At 41.3% G+C, this 6,259-nt stretch overlaps 1 long non-coding RNA gene across 1 annotated transcript in view; it reads right to left on the bottom strand.

The window, feature by feature from the left end:
* The window catches only part of LOC122536022, an 11,634-nt gene extending 5,381 nt beyond the window's left edge, over nucleotides 1-6,253 (bottom strand). Inside the window, exons 1-2 of the long non-coding RNA XR_006308314.1 lie at nucleotides 4,025-6,253; nucleotides 3,529-3,537 (exon numbers count right to left, since the gene is read on the bottom strand). This is a non-coding gene — a long non-coding RNA (uncharacterized LOC122536022). The remainder of the gene's footprint in view (nucleotides 1-3,528; nucleotides 3,538-4,024) is intronic.
* Nucleotides 6,254-6,259: the final 6 nt, after the last annotated feature.

Below are 6,259 nucleotides of genomic sequence, written 5' to 3'. Positions count from 1 at the left end.
AAAAAAAAAAAAAAAAAAAAAAAAAAGAAAAATCACCTTCAGAATTTAAAAAACCCAAAAAGAAAGGAAAGGAAAAAAAAAAGAATGCAGAAAAATCATACACATACGTAAGCTTCGACGGGTGTTGTATTATATTGCGTTGTAGTGTTTGAGATAGTGAAATGAAAAAAAAAGAAAACGAAACCCAGTGTAAACGGAAAAAACGTCCCTCGTGAAAACTGCACACTCTTATCATCAGGCACAGGCACATGTTGTTATCATTGTTGGAACGAGTTCCTTGGACCAAGAAAAAAAGAACGAGTTTTCTTTCTATCTTTCTCCTTTCATGCAGTCGTACACGGCATTCGCAAAAGTAGCGAAACAAAAATTCATGAAATCATTCAAGACGCGCAAAAATACATAGTAAATAATAGTAGTAGTGTAGTAGTAGTAGTAGCAGTAGAATAGTAATAGTAGTAGCCTTACGTGATTATATAATTTTTTTTTTTTGTTTAAATAGTTACCAATTAAAGTAGATAAACTAAAGTAGATAAAAAAAAATGAATTAATTATGGTGAATATTATCGTAATTGCAGGGCTCGCGTTTGTCGCACCTCGTCTGCGTCTGTCTCTCACAAGTCAATCTCTCTCTCTCTCCTTCTCTTCTCAAATTGCTCGTTTGATAATTTTCGCTGTCAATCGACCATGCAGATCGAGGTGGAAAAGATCGGACGGGCCCTGGGCGCTAGCGCAAAAATTAAAACGAAGAAAAATATAAAAGAAAAAAAAAGTAAATGATTATCATACCCAAAATAGCAAGTGTGAAGCAAAAGAAAAAAAAACACATGCAGGCGCGGAGGTTGTCTCCGTCGGCAATGCGCAGCCCTCTATATATATTTTTCGTTTGATTATACTCGTCAAGAAAATATTTCATTTTTGTCCTCTTCCCAAGCACGTTTTCATAAAAAAAAAAAACTTGCGAGTAACACGTTTCTCTTTCCGCTTGTGTTTCGTCGTCGCCTCTGAAAATCATCTCGATCGTCGTGCATCTCGATTTCCCTCGCGATTGGGCATCGCAACGACGGGGGGAAAAAAAAAAATTGAAACGGCGTCGGTGCCGTTCTATTTTCTATTTTCTGTGATCGGTTCTCAGTTTTTGCGCAATTTTTTCTCGCCACAATGCGCAACCATCCAACGAAAGTTCAAAAAAAGTACTGTAGGATGTCATCTCTCTCACTCGTCCCTCGGTGTCAAATATCTTTCGTTCCTTCGCAACCACATTTTTCCATCGCTTCAAAGATCCCCGTGTACCATCCTCGGCGTATAATAATAATGTACGTATATACAGTATGCGTACGTGTGGGTGTGTGTGTGTTGCAGTATGCGTAGAGGCAGGTAAGACTACCCGTTTTTTTTCCTTCCGTCGAGTTTCGCCAGTGTTTCGGTAAAAAATGAAGTTGGGACATGTTTTGTTCTCTCTCTCTCTCGCCGAGGGTTCCCCTTCCTTTCCATTTCCCAATTCTTCTCTTTCTTTCTTTCGTTTTTCGTAATTTCATGTTTTATTCCCTATATTCTACGATATTAGAATATACGTGTATAATATATATGTGTGTGTGTGTGTGTGTGTGTATACAAAACGAAAGCTGTCGTCCTTATTTTTCGCTGTCGAACTGATGATTCGTTATCCTCGGTTGTACACATTTGAATTTTACTTCTTCACCCGTTCCAGTTTGCGTTGTCGTCGGCTCTTCTCGTTTGTTTCGTCGTTCGCGTGCGTTTGTTGCAGGCACTGTCATGCGTGTCGAGTGTCTCCTCCGTTCGAAAAAAAGAAATATATTCTCCACCGTTCGCGAGCAGGCAACTACTACCGATCGAGTCTAAAAACTTGTCCAAGAATTCGGTGCAATTTTCAAGCTGTAATTGGTATAAGTGAAAATTCGTCGTTCATTGTCCACATTATCCACTTTCCTCACTCTCAATATGTTTCAACAATCTCGCGACTTCCAGTTTCCAGCAAAAGTTGCTTTGCACTTTTTTTTTTTTTCGCAAGTCGACGTATCGACCGAGAAAAACACTCGACCAGCACCGAGATTCCGAGCACCTAGGGCTAGGACAGTTCTATATTAGCGATTCGAATCGAATATCATCGATCGATCGATGGAAGGAATTCGTCACAACCGGTTATCGATTGGTCGAAGTTCTACTGCACAAGAATCGTAGTCTTTTTTTCTCGATTTGATCAGTCGATATGGTCCCGCGATCGAACGCCTACGCCTTTGACTCGACCCAGAAAAGCGCTTTTTTTCCCCCTCCGCGAACGATACACACAACAAACTCGATCGGTAACAAAGTGGTGAAATCTGATATCGCGTGTCTCAACTAGCGTTTTTTCGCTCACCGAGCCACGTACACGGAGGGACGCGTCCTCTTTTTTGTAACAAAGAAAACAAAACAACTATATCTATATATCTGTATATATATAAATATATATATATATACATATAAAAGTTACAAAACGTACAAGTTAACAAAATAACATTCACGAAACCAACGTGGCAAACGTGTGTATAATCTCGAATAGAAGAACGAAGAAAATAAAATGAAACGTGTGTATGTGTGTGTTCTGAAACGTGCTCAGCCACGATCGACGAAAAGAAGCGAAACACGAACGAATCAACGGAAGGTAAAGAAGAACCAAAGAAGAATAAAACTGAAAGTTGGAACAAATTATGCGATTGTTACAGGTTGATATCGCGAACGATATTTATTACAAAGACACACGTTCCTTTATCTATCTTGGTAACGTAACTAATAAAATTGCTCGATAACAAAAAAAAAGAAAGAAAAAAAAAAGGAGAACGCGCAACAACCACGTGTGCATGTGTATGTGTGTACAAATCTACGTTTTCCATGCGCTTTTATTTTTCCAGGTTCGTGTCTTCGTTCTTAATTAATTAATGATGAAAACTCGGTGAGGTAGCGAATGATTCAAAGAACAAACTCTCACACACTTTCTCTCTCTCTCTCTCTCTCTCTCTCTCTCTCTCTCTCTCTCTCTCTCTCTCTCTCACTCTGTCTCTCATTGAGAAAGACTTTCCTCGATCGGTTCAATTGTCAGAAAACTAAGGCTAGTTTCTACGGGTTTTAAATTCGTCCTTGTTGACGGATGCTCATGAACGATCGCGAGAAAGTACATGTTTTTATGTTTCGCCGGGCCGCTCTCTCGTCTCGCTGGCAGTGTGACGGCATTCACGACTGATCTGTCGTGGCTCATTACGTACGTATGTATATATATTATTGCCGATCAGCGTCGTTCGACGAGATCATCTCTTCCCGCGCTCTTTTTCACCCTCCCATGTGGAAAACCCACCGTTATCGATGCATCTCGACGACGGCTGATCGTGTTACACTCTACGTTCGTTGGAACGTTGGTAATCTCGTTTCTATCGCACTTTCGGCAAAAGATCACTTATTTTCTTATATACGATGACGACGACGGCAACGTTCGCGTCGGGCAGTGTGTGTGTGGGTGTGTGCGTGTGTGTGTACGATGCGCTTCTGCACATTTCCATGCGGATCGAACCAGACGACTTCGCGCATACATATATACGTACGATGGATCGGTTCTTCGCTATCCTACGATGATGATCGATGTTTTTAAACCCGCGCAAAGGCGACTTTTTAAAATCGTTGAAGTTTCTCTGCGACGAAAGTCTACCGAGACGAGAGCGACGACGGTCGAACGTTACTCATGTGTGTGCGTGTGTGCGTGTGTGTGTGTGTGTGTGTGTTTCTGTCGATTTTTTTCCCTTTTTTTTTATATATATATATATATATACGTATAAAAAAAAAAAAAACCGCGCGGCGTCGCGGCGATTTTTCAGTGTGGCGCTCGTTTCCAAAGAAGGAAAGAAAGAAAAAAAGATAGAAAAAGAAAGAAGAAAAAAAAATGCATTCGCTCGTTTTCCACGCACACGCGACAAAAAAAACGGCCGTCCGGTATTTGCGGGTTGCATCTCTGTCTCTCTCTCTCTCTCTCACTCACTCTCTCTCTCTCTCTCTCTCTCTCTCTCTCGTATATAAATCGTATAAGTAAATCGTATTTTCTCTCTTTCTCGTGTCTATTCCGGTACACATCGACTAAATTCTTTTTTTTTTTTTTTTTCGTTAATAAGTTTAAGCTTTACATATATATATATATATAATATAATATATATATATCTATGTACAACAAGTGTATAATGTATAATGCGTGTTTTACTATATATGCATTCAAGGTCTTTTCGGGGGGGGGGGGAGTTCGGGGGGGGGGATTGGAGGGTGGGTGTAAGTGTAAATGCAGTGTCGAGAATAAGTTATACAATTCGCGCGGTCTCCTCTCTTCGTAATGCCCATTATTGGCAACAATAGGATTAATTATAGACAATATATTAAGACTCCTTCGAGAAAAACGGGAAAAAAAAAAACAACGCGTCTCCGCTCTTAAACCTGTCCCTCCCACTCTTCTTTCACACTCATTCTATTTAGTATATAAAGATCACCCTTCTACCAATTAAAAGATTATGCCTCTCCCGTTTATCTAATTAACGAATCAAGCAATCCTCTCTTTCTCTCTCTCTCTCTCTCTCTCTCTCGCGCGCGCAGTCACTCTAGCTTCTTTCTCACCAACTTTTTTTTCTTTTTTCGTTCCTCTTCTCGAGTCACGGATTCACGCGCGTATTCACCACACGCTTTAAAAAAAAAAAAAAAGAAAAAGGAAAACGCTTACCAGTTATATATTATCTGCTTATACGGATATCACCTGACGAACCTGTCACGCATTAACAACAATGCCCAAACTGTATAAGATAAGGCCTTCGTTTACCGCCGCGTACTCGGTCCGGGATCGTTCTCGACCCGAAACGGTTACACGATTTTTCAGCAGCCCTGAAAAATACCTACACGTTCCCCATTGTCATCTCGATCTCGATCTCGATTCGTGTTCACATCCCGTTTCCAACGAGAGAGAAAAGCTTCGTAAGAAAAGTCGGGGGGAGGTAAAAATTGGTGAATCGTTGCGGTTGATCGATACCAGTCGATCGACCGGAAACGAACCTTGCCCGCCAAACGAGCTCGTCCACGAATCTCTCTCTCTCTCTTTTTCCCTCCTCAACGTCTCTTCTTTCCATTACTTCTACCGGCGGTCGAATTCACACGAATCACTACTAAACTTTCAACTGTCACACGCCTAACTCTCGAAACACTAATATTAAAGCCCAAAATAATCTACTACACTCTCTCTCTCTCTCTCTCTCTCTTCACTCTTCTAGGTCTCGTATAACGGTAACGCGCAAACGTCAATTACCCTTTCGAGGTTGTGTTTCCGGTATATAAACTCTATCTATATCTCTTATCGCTATTCATTTATATCACTATTATTACTATTATTATTATCGGTAAAGAAGTAGCAAGTAAGTGCTGTGACCTCGATGAGTTGCTGTTGTTGTTGTTGTTGGCAAAACGACAGGGGTGAAGGACACAGGCGCGTTGTCCTACGTCCTCCAGCCCCCCTTCTTTTTCTTTTTCACTATTGTAAACATCTCTCTGCGTGCACGACGTCGGCCGTGCACCTTCAATTTTTAACGTGGGGACAAATGTATAAAACACCGTTTCTTCTTGCACGTACACGATTGACAAAATTGAACCAATCACCCTCTCGGGTTTCCCTCGTGTAACGCGCGACAAATGTGCACGAGTTGACATATGTTGGCGTATAAAAATCACTGCTGATACTGAACTGTTTTACGTCGGTGACGTTGTTTTGTTGCATGGTATGCATCGAGGCAAGTATAATGTTCGAGCAATGCCCACGAAAGAGAATGACTTGTTTGTTTTTCTTCCTTTCTTTCTTTTTTTTTTTTGTCTTTTTTTGTGCTCGTTGCCGCGTAGGAAGGTTGTCGGTGGATGTTGCTTGGCGTTGGATCATCGACGACGGCAAAGCATTGAAAAGTAGAATTGGAAGGATCCGAGCTGTGATTGTCTCAAGACCGACGGGAGGGTTTCGTCGAGTGTGAAGGGCGCTCTTGCTTGATCGAGAACGGTGCTTTTTCGCGACAGCGTGGCGAGTAGATCTTGATAATTTGCTACAGTGGACATTTTTCTTCTTTTCTTTCGCCGCAGCTTTCCTTCTGTGGGGCCTTTTGTTGTTTCCTCGGTACGCGTGCGCGCGTGGCCTGTTCCTTTTTTTTTCTTCTTCCTCTTTTTCTCCAAACTATAATATAGATTCAACTGCAAAAAAAAA

The sequence above is a fragment of the Frieseomelitta varia genome, unplaced genomic scaffold (genome assembly GCF_011392965.1).
Source record: "Frieseomelitta varia isolate USP_RPSP 00005682 unplaced genomic scaffold, Fvar_1.2 scaffold_792, whole genome shotgun sequence".
In the NCBI taxonomy this organism is placed as follows: domain Eukaryota; kingdom Metazoa; phylum Arthropoda; class Insecta; order Hymenoptera; family Apidae; genus Frieseomelitta; species Frieseomelitta varia.
Note: the sequence above shows the minus strand (reverse complement) of the source record. Positions and strands in the feature narration are given on the sequence as shown.